The following is a 15,802-nucleotide window of genomic DNA, read 5'->3' as shown; positions in this document are numbered from 1 at the left end:
AAAAAGTTGTTCTTACTCTGAACTGCTGCGCTAAGTAGAGAGAAGGCATGGCAGCAGCTAGAGAACATCCAGACAGAGATGGAGAGACTCGGAGGCGTGGTGCGAGATAGATAGATAGATAGATAGATAGATAGATAGATAGATAGATAGATAGATAGATAGATAGATAGATAGATAGATAGATAGATAGATAGATAGATAGGAAGGGGCAGCAATAGGTACGATGGCACAGAGTCAGGTGAGTTTGCAGCGCTAGGTGGATCAGTGCATTTCACGTGCCATCCGTTGTTTAACCTAATTAGCGCAATATTTGCAAATGTTGCATTAAGAGGGCACTTAAACATTTCCCCCGCGCAGTTCCGAGGCAGGTCTTGCCATCAGGCTCGCCGCAGAGCGAAGCTGGTTAAGCACGGAGGAGCCGGTGGATTTGCGGAGTTGATTTTCGCCGTAGCCGAGGTGCTGGGGGAGCCACCGGCTCCCTCCTGGTTTTGAAATGCAGGATGCCATGACAATGCTGGCAGCCTAGATTAAGTTATAAGGTTCGCCTCGTCCTCCCCACCCCTAACCCCCCTCTCCGGAATGGGAGGGCTTGACAAGTGTCTCACAAAGTAATTGTTAATGGAAAAGTATCCAAATGTTTAGTTAGTCATTGCATTAAGGCTGCCAATGAAGAGAACACTTAGGCACTGTTTTGTAGAGGAACTCTTTCTTTCGGCAGCGGTGATGGGGGAGGCGAGGATGAGTGGTAGAGCTTTAAAAAGCCTTGAATAAGCGAGGTATACATAAAAAATATACCCTGGGAGTCTCGATGCCAAAGGCTGGAGTGTGCATTTTGATATAACTGCATGCAGCACGAGGATCCGTTTGCTCAGGTAGAGAGCAGTAACTCAAGAATCCCCGCCCCCGGCACTTTAATTAAATATTAAAGAATATTAAATATTCTTTAATATTACCCCCCCCAAAACCTCATCCCAGAAACAATAAAACAGCTGCAGGAAACAAGCACGCACAAAACGAAACAAATCCTCAAAATACCAAGAAACAAAAAAGCCTAAGCAAGAAAAAAAATGAGGAACAATTAGTTCATTTGGATTTTAAGGCTCTTCCCACAATGAGCTGAGAGAGAGGGAAAGTAAAACAATAATGATGATAATTATAAATAATAATATTAGGCTTTAGTGGTTTTTTTCCATCTTTAGTCGTGGCAGACTCCTGCACATTATTTCATAAGCACAAGTTTTGCTTTGTTTTTGTCCCCCTCCCCCTCTTCTGTTATTTATTTATTTATTTATTTATTTATTTATTTATTTCAGGTCGGAGCACTACGAATATTTTGGCACCTTTTCGGGCCTTTTAAACACGCTTTTGCTCAACCCTGGCAGGAGTTAATATGTCAATAGGGAAATTCCCTAGCGTTGAGGAGAGGCGCTCCTGGTAGGATAAATACAAGTCGATACTCATTAATGAACCTGGTTCAATACACAAACTGATCATTCCACCAGAGCAAACAGCAGCGCCTGAAATTACAGAAGGGGGGGGGGGGGGCTGCTTGGATGGGAATAGGGGGAAAAAAAATCTGGGGAAAGTGTTTCACATTGGTTAGGCAGAAATATTTATTTCGGGATGGCAGGAAATGACTCGTTGTGGCTCTGGAATTGGACTATCCCTTCCAGAGAGACAATCCGAATATGTGAGCACAAGGTAAAATCTGTGAAACAATAAAATATAAGGCGCACGTACACCGAGGCATATATGTATGATAAATTGTATATAATATGACCTATAATAGAAATATGTGCATCTTGCTTTTCGCATACACACGTATATAAACACACACACACATCTACATATGTGTGTACACACACACATCTACATATGTGTGTATGTGTATATATATATATGCGTGTGTGTATATATTATAACGAAATATATTATATATAATGCAGCACATTAAATATAATGCAACACATATTATGCGGCATTATATATAATACAGTATGATGTACATTAGAGTAATAATGCAGTACATTATCTATTATACAGTATTATATATAGTACAGTATCTGTAAGAGTAATAAAGCAGTGCATTGTATTTAATACAGTCATCTACATAAGCTTTAACAGCATTATATATTGACTACTGTGTATTATATAGTTTGTGCACTATTTTATGCGCACTCCATGAACACTGATGCTATAACATGTCAGACACACATATAATAAAGTATGCGATGTATTGAATGTATAGCATGCGATAAATAACGGATGGGTAGACATGCTTAGATGCCGGATGAGGACTTCGGGGACATACACTATTCTTTACCCTTGTGCGAGCAGCTCTGCGAGGTCGCACCGCCAGACCCCCTCGCTCTGTAGCTGCGCCCCGCACATACGCGGCCATCCCCACACACGCGGCCATCCCTACATACGCCCGTGTTAATCCGGAGTATCTCGCGGCCACACGTGGCCGCAGCAGCCCCGGGGGAAGCTCTGCTAGCTGCCTTTACGGGCCAGCTGAGCGGTGCGGGCGCTGCTGCGAGGCGCTGCGGGCCCGGGAACTGGGCAGCACTTCCCAGTGACCCCCCTCGGCTCCAGACCTCTACCGGAGCCCACTGGGAGACGGATCTTAATTGTGGGCTTTGATGTGCCGCAGCCTCGCAGCCCAAAGCAGGTGCCCCCGAGCCCGGGTTTGTTATCCCGGTGGACAAACCCAGGGACTGTGCGAACAATGGAAGGAGCCGGCTTGGTTTCCATTGCTCATTAAAAGCAGGCAGAAAGGCACTAGGCTCCCACTCGCCCGCGAGTGGCTGTGTGTGGCTGCTGCAGCCGCACGGGGAAAGGGGGCGCCTTGCGGGAGAGATCCAGCAAGGGCCGGGGCAAGGCGAGGGGAATCCAGGCGGCCCCCACCCCCCTTCCCTGGACTCCGGCAGGACAGAGTTGACATTGTTGGCAGATCAAAGCTCGCTCTTTCCACGCCACGTCTCAGTCCTGAACAGAAACACCTCCCTCCCCCCCCCAACCCTCCAAGGAGAAAGACCCCCCCCCCCCAAAAAAAAAAAAAAAGAAATCAAATCAACCAAGGTAGATCCACGCAGATAAGCTTTTAGAACTGGCTGTACCCGGGCGTCTCTGCCAGATGATCCATCCGGTGCTCCGGCTTACAGCGCATCCAGTAGGTAGGAATATACACCCAGGGTTTCTACAAAGCCACTTTAGGGATATGCCCGTTGTTGGGGACCTTTGCTGCTCTCCTGTGTGTTTCTGTGATAAAGGATCAGATAACAGGAATGCGGGTCTAAAAGCCTGAGAATGGGGGGAGGATTCCTGCATAGATCGTGTCCGATATAAAAATTAACCCGTATAAAATGTAGATTAAAGTCCAACGAAGAGCACAACACCTACAGTCTTTACAGCCGCGCACGCACACTTCACTCATTCGATCTGTCTCGCACACAGTCTTTACACACACACACGAGAGTGTCTTTCGTCTCTCCTATCAGGTGAAAGTTATCCTCCCAGCGCAGTAAACGTGTCCTCTACAGGTCCCGGGGTCCATTGCTTATATGTCACCTGGTATTTATTTTGACTGGTAATGTGGAGAATAAATATGCAGTCACTCTAGACTGGGCAATCAACATCTGCAACTAGCAGATAACAACCTCCACTTGGTTCTGTGGCTTTGCCATCCGTCCCCCCCCTCCCCGCTCAAGTGCTTTCCTCAGCAAACCCTTTTTCCCCATTAGCTTTGGGGGGGGGGGGGGGGGAAGGGGGCAGCCTTCTCTTCCCTAAATCTCCCAAGTCATACTACATTAAAAAAACAGGGGAAAAAAACTATTAGGCACATTACCCTATCCTAACAGTGGTAACAGATGGTAATTCAGGCAACATAATATCCTCCTATATGTAACTAATAAACCTATTGTGTCTTAACAGGGTAATGCATGGAGAAGCAGTGTCACTTATACAAGATGTTGATGGAATTTACTATATAAAAAAAATCCCCTTTCAAGAGTAAAGTGTATCAACATTACAACACAACAGACGGCAGAGGGATAAGTAAAACAGACAAAAGACAAACAAGATAATAATCTGTTTCCAATCAGTTAAGCCCTGTAGAATTTGTAATATGCAGTTTGCATATTCCCCCTTGTGTTTTGTAATTAATTATCTATCTGTTAGGATGCTCCGCAGACGACTTTGTTGATATTTCAAACTATTTTTGGTGAGGGGGAGGGGATCTTCAGCAATGGTAGATCTGAACAGTGTTACTTTAAACAAATATGTGTGGATTGTGTGGTGGAGGTGGGGGAAATGTTTGTCTGTAGCCAGCTCCCTGGGACGAACCCCCCGCCCCAAACTGGATGGTTTCAAATCAAATGTATATAAAACACGAGAGATGGGTTCCCCTATTTTGAATGGGAATATAATTTGCTCCTTCTTGCAAAAGTGGCGTTGGTTCAGGCGCTGGAATAATAGCTTTGCAAGAGGGAGGTGGGAAGGCGATTTCAATTCATTGGTAATGTTGTGGCACTTTTCGCTCCCCCCCTCCACATTTTTCCGTCACAAGAGATGCAACACATTTTTGCATGATTTTCATCATTAAAATCTCCTCCTTTCCCCTGGTAAAGGGAAGGTGCAGTTTTTAACATTAAACAAACCCAGCAAGAATCTCTTGGCTGGGCTATAGGCTCTTTCTGAGTGGCTGCGTTACAAATTGTAAATTTAAATTGCTCACAGGATTCATTACCTCCTGCGTTTGATTTCAGCCAGCCGTGAAAAATTGTACTGGTGTACCACTGAGAAAGGGGTTTGCTGCACAGAGCCGGAGTCTAATCACCAGCTTTCTCTCTCCAACAAAAGTGTAATTATTTTGTTTTGGGTGTAAATATAACCCACGGTACAAAAAAGATAAACCTCCAACAGCGTCTGAATGCATTACAGGGACATTTGAAGAGATCTGTCCTAAATTAATACCAAGGTTAAAGGGAAAGCAGTCGGGGAGTTTGGAACTTCGGTATTTTAAGAACTCTTATATATATGTGTGTATACACACACAGCCCCCAAATAAAAGAGAATACGCACGCACAACGCTGCTCACACAGCCCTCCAGCTAGCCATGCACACACATAATAGCATTGTACACAAATAAATAGCACGCAGGCAAACAAGCCTGGAATTATTACAGAGCGCGCTCACCAGCACAAGCAGATATAAGGAAGTTATTATCCTTCTCATTTATTTACTCAGTGCAAAAACAAGGCTAGCAGGTACCCAGGCTTCTACACAGAAAAAATAACTGTACCAAACACGCATACGCCCAGAACAAAACCATGCACCTGCACTTAGAGGCTGACACACAAATTTGGAAAAGCGCGCACACACACACCTGTACACACGTGAACGATACAATGATTACACTGAGCCCACACGAACATCGTGACACGCGCACATCCAAGCAGGCATGCTGCCCACACCCCCTTTTGCACGCACTGACAGCTGAAACAAAACCCTGTCACGCTTGCAAACCAGGCATACACTCACACGCACACGGAGTGAGTTAGGGGCCAAGCCGCACACAGACACGTGCTTTTCCACAGGGCTGTGTTTATGCGTTTGGAAATGTGCAGTTGTAAAGCGGGGTTAAGGTTACCCACAGCAAATGCGTTTAGGACACAGGAATTTGCATTAAACGGCGGCGCAAAGTGACTCTTCTCTCCTTGAGTGTGCGCGCGCCTGTGTATCACGCACACCACCCTGCTTCCCGCTACTACAGACACAATGTGTATTTATCTAGCAGGGAGATCTTACACACAATCGCGCTGCGATCTGCTCCCCTTGCCTGCAGAAATGCTCTGGGATGAAAAGAAAACAGAAAGAAGGGATGCTTTGTACCATCGTCTCTCTACTAACCCCAGGGCATGCCTACGGGAGCGCGGTTCCTCTGGGCTCTTCCACAGGCTAAATGCAAATGCAGTGCAGCGGGGCTAAGACTGGATCCGAGAACCAGTCGGAGCTGGGCAGCTCGCTTCTTTTCTTCTGCCCCCTTTGAATTCAAATCCGATTTCTTGGCATCTCCTCTTCTGTTTTTATTTTTTTTTCGGGTTAAATCTCACTCGTGCCAGAAAAAGGGTACCCAATGCAGTATATTAGACCCTGTTAATTAATTGTCTCATTAACTGGGCTTTTCTTTAGCCCAGGGAATGAAGAAGCCATTGCAAAAAAAAAAAAAAAAAAGGCTGGAGACTTGGTGTTTTCCTCCCCCCCCCCCTCCCCTTTTCCTTCTGAGAGGCAAGGAAGGATCTCCCTTGCTCCACGGATCGGAGGAAGAGCTGGAAAAATAAAGTAACCATCTCAACCCCAAACGAGAGCCGGGAACGCGCGGGGATGAATTATTAGAGTGGGGAGAGGGGGGAGAAAAAAGACGAAAAAATTAAATCAAATCAATACCGTTTAAAGAAAAAAAACAACCCCACCGTTTGCACCTCGCCGCTCCCGGGCTTGTTACTGTGTTTTATCACTGGTGTAAAAATCGGATGCACATTACCGGTGGGCTCTATTTTTTTTGTTGTTGAAAAAAATAAAGATCACGTATTGATCACTGATAGAGGCTGCTCGTCGCTTGCCGGCCCGGTCCCCGCTCGGAGGAGGCGCCGGGAGGAAGGCGGGAGGGGCAGTGTGGCCCCGGGAAGGCGGTGGGAAGGGGCGCGGGCAGCCCCGGCTCGGCTTCCAGGGACTTATGTCGCAGGTGTCACACACACGTCGTGCCTTTTCCGCGGGTCCGATCCTTCACTCCTGGAGCCCTGGAAAAATACATGTATATGGGACCAATCCTTCTAGCTACATAGTCATCTACCTTCACACCATCTTGTCCCTTCCTTCCTGCCTGCCTTCCCTCCATTGATCTATCTACAAACCAACACAACAGCCAGCGGTTACGTGTGTAGCACTGTATCTTCGTCCGTAATGTGCATGGATCTCCCATCTCCGGAGATCGCTACATTAGGACTTGTCGGTGACATGGAAGATCGCGCTTGAGACCTGCACATCAGATACACGCATAACTGGGGTGCCATCTGCGTGTTGTGCGTGCTGTGGGTAGGAGGATGTGCCTACAGGGCCCACGCGCCCCTAGTCAGTCCTACCCAGTTGACACCCCCCGTTCTTGTCTCGGGACGGAGTGCTCCCTCAGACAGCAAGCGCCCCCTTTCCCGAGGCCGTGACAAACCCGTTTCTCCTAAAAGGACAATCCCTTCGCACGTTGGAAGCCTGCAGGGTCCCCCTGTGTGGACCAGGGGCTTCTGTGCAAGCCCAGCCTCCAGGATCAGGGTGTTCTCGCCCATCGCACCTACCCGCCACGAGACATTTCCTCCTGGGCCAAGCGCGCCGCCGTCCTGCTCGCCCGCCAGCAGGGAGCGGGATGGCTCTGGGCAGTGCACACGCCCTGATCCAAAGGCTGGTTAATGGGAATCTATGCCATGATTTCAATGGGCTTCGGCTCAGGCCAGCTAGCAGCCGGCAGAGGCCTTGCATTGAGAAACTGCCCGGGCACCCCTGCCTCAGTCAGACTCTGAGGTCATTTTCCCCTATTGACTTTTCGGGGCTAGGACTTCACTGCTCATTTCCTCAGTCCCTCACTTCATTCTCCGGCTGAATCCTCAACACACCTTGATTAACCATTCGCCTCCAGCGCCCAAGTCGTTTTTCTCCCCCTATTTTAAGTCCCTCCTAGCACAGAGGACAAAGCTACCGCGCTCGGCTTCCTAAGGGGAAGCCACCGGATTGCTATTTATTTGAGTGAGAGAGCCAATCATCGACCTGATCTTGTGTCGATCATGGGGTTTGATCTTGAGCAGCGGTTTGATCTTGGGTTTGTATGTGTGCCGGGCTGTATGATTTCTTGAAACAAATCCAATAAAGTCAGCCGAACACTCGCCCTGTCGGATTTTCTTAGCTTTGGTGTTCAAATAAAATAAAGGATCGTAAAAAACAAAAGAAAACAAAACAAAAACAAACCATGGCTAGGAAACAAGGCAGAATAATGGCACTGGAAAACTTCAGTAAGAGGAGGGAAACAATCCAAAGCAGTATTGTTTTGCCTTTGTTAACCCGTGGAAGGGTTTGTAGAGGTGCTGGTCCAAATTTTCGTTGCAACTCTCTTCTCTTAGTTTAATTGCCCTTTTGAATGACTTGTACTTTGCTAGGGAGAATTCTCTCTCTCTCTTTCTCTCTCTCCTTGTATTTGCTGCTAATGATTGTCTGTTGATATAGCGATGTGATGCCCTCATTTGCCTTTGTTTAGAAGGTGTTAAAAGGGAAATCTGCATTAGAAAGCTTCTAGCATCCACAGCTCAACACAAGTGGGGGGAGACTGATGTAGCCGCGCTGGACATTCGCCCCTCCAGGCAAAAAGGTTCAGATCCGAAGGGAAGGGAGGGTCGTCGTTGTTGTTGCTGTTACTATTACTATTTTTGTTATTATTATTATTATCATTAGCAGCACCATCATTATCATCATTATTATGAACTCTAGTGAGATGCGTTCAACTCCAATTAGCCCCTGGTGTGTGTGTGAAGGGGAAACTTTACCTAATTCCCCATTTCACGGCAAGGTGCTGACCCATCTCGGATCAGCCCGGCTCTTTGGACCGGAGACGTAGTACTCCTATGGCTCTTCCAGACAAGGGGACAGCAGCGATCCGGATCCGAGGCGCTCGGTTTTCGACGAGAAATGATCTAGATTGTAAACAAAGACCGTTTCGACGTGGGGGGAGGGTTGGGGAGTATAGATGTTGCTCTTAGCTCCGGCTCAGAGCTGGCATTCCGATCGGGAAACTGTGAAGACAAGGAGCGGGTTGTGTGAATTATAGTCTCTCACACACGCGCACACACGCCTGCAGCAATAGGTTACACTAGGGAGGCCTCCACAAACAGTTCATTTTTGTTGCCAAAGTTTAGAGGGATGGAGTTTGTCTGTCTAGGAGGGTTCACATCCCGGGCTGGGAAGCGAGGTGTGCGTGTGTGTGTGTTGGGGGGGGGGGAGCCAGCCCATTTTGGGCAAACATGAAGGATTGAGAAGGAAAAATACAGTTGATTTAAATGTATGCTCACCTTGAAAAAAAAAACCCTCCCCTCCAGATAGATCCAAAAGGAGAAAAGAGACTAACAGAAAAGCCAACGATCATGCTCATTTCTATGTGAACTACTTAAAGCCCCCGCCCCACGCAAATTCATCTCACTGCTCCATCCTTTTTTTTTTTTCATGGAAAGAAATTGACCACTCCTTTTTTTTTTTTCCTTTTTTTTTTTTTTTGGAATCTCGTCCAGCTTCTTAATGTTAAAAATGCAAGGTGCTTTCTTTGGGGGAAAAAAAGTCCGATCTGCAACTTTGTTGGTTCCGATTTCTATAAAATAAATGGAGAAATCGCCCAGAGCCTGTTCTTTATTTTGGAAAAAAAGTTAAAAACGGTGGAGCTGAGATGCAATCAAAGGATAATAGTAATAGCAACAGCAATAATAATACTGTATTTCACACTAGTAATAATAATGATGTTGTTACCAATAATAATAATACTAATAATGCTATTACTACTACTAATAATGTCCTGTTTATTTCACACTTTCCTTCTCCAGTTACGGAAGGTTATGGAGAGGGTCGGGAAAGAGAGGCATACCAGCAAAACCATCCAGTAATGCACAGACTCAGGCCCCACTGGTCTATATTTTAAACCACTAGTTTGTCATGGAATCTTAATCTGAAACAGATCTAATAATTATTCCTTTCATCAAGGCTCAGCCTGGTGCAGACACTACATGTAATAAATACGTGCGCTCCCTACGCCGGGCAAGGATAGTGAGTGTGCGCGCGCTACGGGAAATAAATAAGCGTATTTCCACCCTCCCACCCTCCTACCCCTTTCCAAAGGCGCGGGGAGCCCCGCAGCTTCCCCGGCCGCAGACACCCCGCGCTCGCCCCCGGGAGCAGACAATGGAGAGCGCTGCCAGCCCGGCGCCGGGAGCTGTCCAGGGTGCTGAAACAGGGCGGAGCGGGCCCGCCGCCTCTGAGCGCCTGCTCGCTTGGCTACTTCCCTCCCAAAGCGTCTGCCTGTCTTTCCATCCATCACGCCCCCATCTCGCCTTCCTCTCGCATCAAGTTAAATGTGCAATAAAAAAGGGGGAGAAACCCCCCACAAACAGGACGCTACCATGCTAATGCACCGATATAAGGCTTCGAAGCGCGGTATAAGCATTAACTCATTCATTACGGAAAGGCTGGAAGCAGCGGGGTCTCCTACTGCAAATTGCCCGTTGCAGACATCGGCTCCCTTTCTTGGGGTAAACACAGACATTATTTTATCGCTCTGTTATTATTCTTACCAGCTTAACAGCTGTGATTAAAAATCATAAAACAAACTCCCAGCAATGCAGCTCGAGCCGCTAAGCACCATGTATCAATTTCCACGGGTTGTTTTTCAGGGGGGTTCTAATGAGCACGAAATATGACTTTCCGTGACACAAGACATCAGACATCTTTCCTCCACACCCCTAGCCTCCTCCCCCCTCCCAGGAATCGGAGCTCGAGTCTGAGCCCTCCGAGATCCGAGCAGCGCCTCCTTATTGGGCGGACCGCTCCCAGCCCGGCCACGTGCTGCCGCGCTCACACAAAGGAGCCCGAGTTCTTTAACTCTTCCTGGAGATGATCCGGATTCCCGTGTGATGGGGGAGCGGGGTGCCTGGAGGGGGATCAGTACATTGGTTCTCATGTACGGCTTCCCGGGAGGCGATCACAGGCGCAGAATCACGCACCTACCCACTTACCTACCCTTCCATCCTTCCCAAACTCTGCTATCTCACTCATCATCAATGTGCGCTGACATTAAAGCACACACTGAAGCCTGTGGCCCCTGTGGGGGTGGGAGGGAAGGGGGTGCGGGGTGGCAGGAGCCCCTCTGCTGGATTCACCTGTCACGGAGCAGCTCGATCCGCAGGCAAACCGAAATCGCGGGTGAATCACAACTCTCCCATTCAGGGTTGGGCGGGAAGAACAAAACCCACCCAAAGAAACTTTTAACATATCAGATCCAGGCAAATAACGCAGCCACGTAACTGTCACACATCCATAATTCTACCCCTCCTTATGCTCAGTGTAACCTATTTATCCCCTGGATGTGGAGTCTCCCCCTGCGGAGGGGCTTGTCAGTCATATCCCCCACAATCACACCGCCCTGGGAGCGCTTTGCAGGCCTCCAAGATGCCCCCAGATGCCCAACAGTGCACCCTAATAGCCCCCAATCCCTAGACCACCCCCATCTCCAGGACAGAGGAACACTCAGCATCCTCTTCCCATGGCAGCCAGCGAGCGCCTGACCCTCATGGCTACAATCTCTCTCTTTGGGCTCCACTGAATCGTGCCAGTGACCCTGAAGATCCCCCCCGGCCTCAGAATTTGGGTCTGAGCCACTGTAACAAGCACCTATAAACCTCAGCCCTACCGAGAACTGAACTCCCAGCCACCTGCAAGGGAGCTGGAGCACAGGGCTGGCCGGAGGGCCAGGGAAGGGCCAGCTCCAGCCACTCCACGCCCGGCTAGTGCGGCCCACGCGGAGAGAGCCGACGCAGGCCTGGCGGGGCGAATGGGCCCTCTGCCGAGCTGGACTCCTGCCATGCCTGTCATCCCCCAGTTCCCTCCTTGAAGCAGCGGGGACAGAGTCCGGGCGATCGCGCGGGATAAGTCTCTCGCGTGGGCGGGGGAGAGGGCGGGAGCAGCGCTGCCAGGCGGCCTGGGTAGAAGCCAGTCCCAGCGCCCACCTGCCTGCCCCCGCGCCCGCCTCGCTCCCACGCGAGCCCCGGCTCCCACGCGCAGCGCCGCACCTTGCGTGGAAGCAGTTCTCACTCCCCTCGCCTGCCCTCCCCCGCACACTCCTACACCCGCAGCCCTTCACTCTCGCACGCCGCACACCCACGCGGGACCCCTGCCCACGCTCCCACCAGCCCGCCCTTTCACACATCCTCGACTCACAACCGCGCCTGCGCACCCTGGCACCCTGCCCACGCGCGGAATCCCGCCCCGCACGCCGCCGCCCCCTGCCCCGCAGCGCTGAGGAGCGCTCCGAGCCCCGCTCCGCTCAGGCCGGCCCAGGCCCCTCTCCCCAGCCGCCCAAAGCAAGTCACTTTGGGCCAGAACCAGGGCGAACCTGGGAGGGGGCAGCCATGCCCCCGCGGGGACCCGGCAGCAGAGGCTGCCCCCCACTCCCTCCCCGTGTGAATTAGCCGCGTGGAAGGGGAAAGGAGGCTGCCCGACTGCGGGCACCTGATCCGAGGGACACCCATTTCCCACGTGTGCCCCCGCCCCCTTTGCACGAGCAGGGATGAACACTCACCCACCCACCCACCCACCCAAGGGTACCCATTCCTCCCTCCATCCCTCCCTCCCTCCCTCTCTCCGTCTTCATCCAGCCATCTGATTCTTCTTATCCTTCCTTCAGGAAGGATACTCTGCTGTGATCCCTTCTGCTGTGAATCTCAGCCTACAAGTCCCAGTTAGCAACCTGCAACATTGCCGGAGGCAATCCAATTCAAACGCGGCTGGCAAATCTGCCCCGGCGGTTCCCAGCTCCGCTCCCCCAACACCTATATTTAAGGGGATATCCTCTAGCTGCTTCTTCTGAGCGCTGGAGTGTGGCCCTCGCGATTCCTTATGGGCGTCTGTGCTTCTCTAGTGCACTCATTCAGCCGACATCTGGTGAGTAAATATTTGCAAAGATCGCTATGCCTTCCTCACTTTCAGGGGAGGCTTTAGCAACATTTTCTCCCTGTTAGAAAATCAAGTCTAAGAATAAAAGGGTAAAATGCTTTAGAACAAGCTTCTGCTTCCCAGGAGGTCCCTGTTCCTCTTCCCTGATATCTCAGCTGGGGTTCAGAGGTGTGACTGGGTTCTGGCATCATCCACCAATCTCTTTAGAAGACAAGCAGAAGATGGTGATATTTCTGGCCACAGTCTGACCTCAGTTACCCCACAGCAGCTCTAGAAAGGTTGGAGTTTTACTTTAGATTTACACTGGAGGAAGTGATGCAGGACTTTATCCTTTCAAATCATTTCTACACTTACTTGTTATTCTTCCAGTAGAGGAATTCTCATATTCTGGAGGGGAGAGAGAAAGCTGGAGGTGTATAAGAGACTGCAATACCCCTGATTATGAGAGTGGTGAACTTATTATGGCCAGAGGTGGATTTGGCTCACTGTGGCAAGAAGCAGATGTTGCATTTCTCCCTGGATAAGTTGTGCCTGCATTTATCTGGAAATAAAAATATCTTGGTCTTGGTATGTATATACATCAAGCTTCTAATCAAGGTTTAGTGAGCAGCTGAGTGGAAGTACTGCTTTTCTGTCTGATTCCATAATGCAATCCTGGGATAACTTTGTAGATGTATTTTCAGTATCCTGGGATAAACTCTTACTACTTCTTGTCTGGTAAGATTTTTTTTAGGATTTATCCTGGGACAACAGACATGGGCACCCTTATGATTGCACTTTGCCTCCAGAAAAAATGGTTTATCCTGAGATAAATGCAGTGTCTGCTTGCAGCCTGTTTGTATCAAAGACACTGTGGGCCTGCTCCAAAGCCCACTGAAGTCAACAGAAAGATTGTCTTTGACTCAGGTAGGTTTGGGATCATGCCTTGCAGCAAGTTTGGGACCAATCCTACAAGTCCATTTTAGCTCTACTTGCACAAGGAAGAACAAATGGTGTAAAATTAGCTTGTAGGATTAAAAGGTGAAACAAAGTTAGCTATAGAGCTATTCACCCAAGCAAGATAATTTGTGTGAGCGTGAGATTGCAGGGCTGGGACCTTACAGTGTATTTGGTGGAATGTTATTGAATATGGCATTTTCACACACACATGTAAACACCCACATGTGTACACATCCACACCCTTCATGTGGACTTAAACGTCTATATTATGTTAAAAGTTAAAAAGTGGAAAAGTGGAATGGTCTCCTTCAATCCTGAAATAGGATTGCAGTTCTGATCCTTCAAACCCATACACATATGAGTAGTCCTAACCTCCAGAGTAAATGGGTTATTTAATGACAAAGCCTGGTACCTTTTCTTTGATAGATATCAGTAGGGCTGTATTCAATGGCCAGAGCTGAAGGAATGAAGACCACTCAAATAAAGGCCTGTAGAGTCAAATCCTGTATTATTTATTATATTACTGTTAACATGGGACACTTTGTACTACCTTCTGTGTGGACCTGTATATGCCTGATGAATATATTTACCTGGAAAACATAGGTGGGGCCTCTGAACCTTCCTTAGCATCAAAGGACCAGAAACCAACACAAAGTTTAATTGCACATACACAAGCTGTGCATACCCACAAATGTGTATACACAGAATTTACAAAGTTTATACATACGAAGTTTGAATATGCACATATAAGTTTACACACATATACAGAGCCTGCATACTCGCATGGACACATACTAAATGTATACACACACACACACATAGAATCCCACAAACTTTATGCACATACTCATGCAGTGGCAGACACACACTAGTTTGTCTGCACACATATATGAGTAGAGGGGTCTACATTACAAGTAAGTGTGAGACAAGCTTTTCCACAAGCAAACTGGAATGGGAGGGAAAAAAGAAGCCTCTATATACCTTTGGAAATTTTGGGCTTAACTCTGCCCCTTTAAAGTCAATGGGATCTTTGCTACTAAACCCACCTACATACTGGTACTTTCATGACACTTTTTTTTTACTTTAGTAGAGGCTGCCTGTGCAATAAGATGTTGTGCCCTCTGGTCAGTTTTTTCAGGACACTGTCCCACAGCAGGTTAAGTAACAATGGACTGAAATTCTTCAGTCCCTGTCTTTTCAACCTCTTAAAATAAAGCTATGTCATTAGTTATTCCATCTGTACATCTCAGGACATTGGGATTTATCTGTTTTTGTCTGTCGGTCTGTAGGAGGACTCAGGAAAATCTCTTGGAGTTGTTCAAGGGTAGGGTAGATAGGTGTTTGTGTAGGATAGTGTAGGAATAACACATCCTGTATTTATGAGGGGGACTGGATTAGACCGGTGAGGTCCCTCCTATCCCTGTGATTCTATGACTGTATGATTCTAAAACAGGGATGTATTACACTGCATCACAATTTAGTTTTTCAGAACCCTAAGGGATAAAAATAATTATTTGAAGGGAATGATAGCTTGCCTTCCTCAGAAACCAGTATGGCCAGCACAGAAGTCCTGGTATGGTGTGAGTGACTTGATTCAATCTGACACCCGGGTGTCTCCAAAGCCATTATATTGTGTGCTACAAATATATATTAACATTAGTATGCATTGGCACAATATGGATCCATTATACTGAATGCTTATGAGAACTGGGGGTTGCATAGAAGCAGCTGCTGCTTTTTAAACCTCAGATAATCAGTAGATTCATAGATGCATAGATTTTTAAGGCCAGAAGGTGCCATTATGATCATGTAGTCTTATCTCCTGCATAATACAAACCACAGAATATCACCCAATAATTGCAACATCAAGTCCATAATTTCTGATTAAGCTACAGTATCTCTTTGTAAAATATATCAAGTCTCTATTTAAAGGTTTCAACTGATGGAAAATTCACCAGGTCCCTAGGCAAAGTTGTTCCAATAGTCAATTGCTCACGATTAAAAAAAAACAACTCAAACTTTATTTCTAGTCTAAATTTGTCTGTTTTTTTTCCAGGCACTGTATGCTGTTATGCCTCTTTCTTTCCTTTTAGATTAAAGAGCACTATTTTCT

The sequence above is a fragment of the Alligator mississippiensis genome, chromosome 10 (assembly GCF_030867095.1).
Source record: "Alligator mississippiensis isolate rAllMis1 chromosome 10, rAllMis1, whole genome shotgun sequence".
Lineage (NCBI taxonomy): Eukaryota > Metazoa > Chordata > Crocodylia > Alligatoridae > Alligator > Alligator mississippiensis.
Note: the sequence above shows the minus strand (reverse complement) of the source record.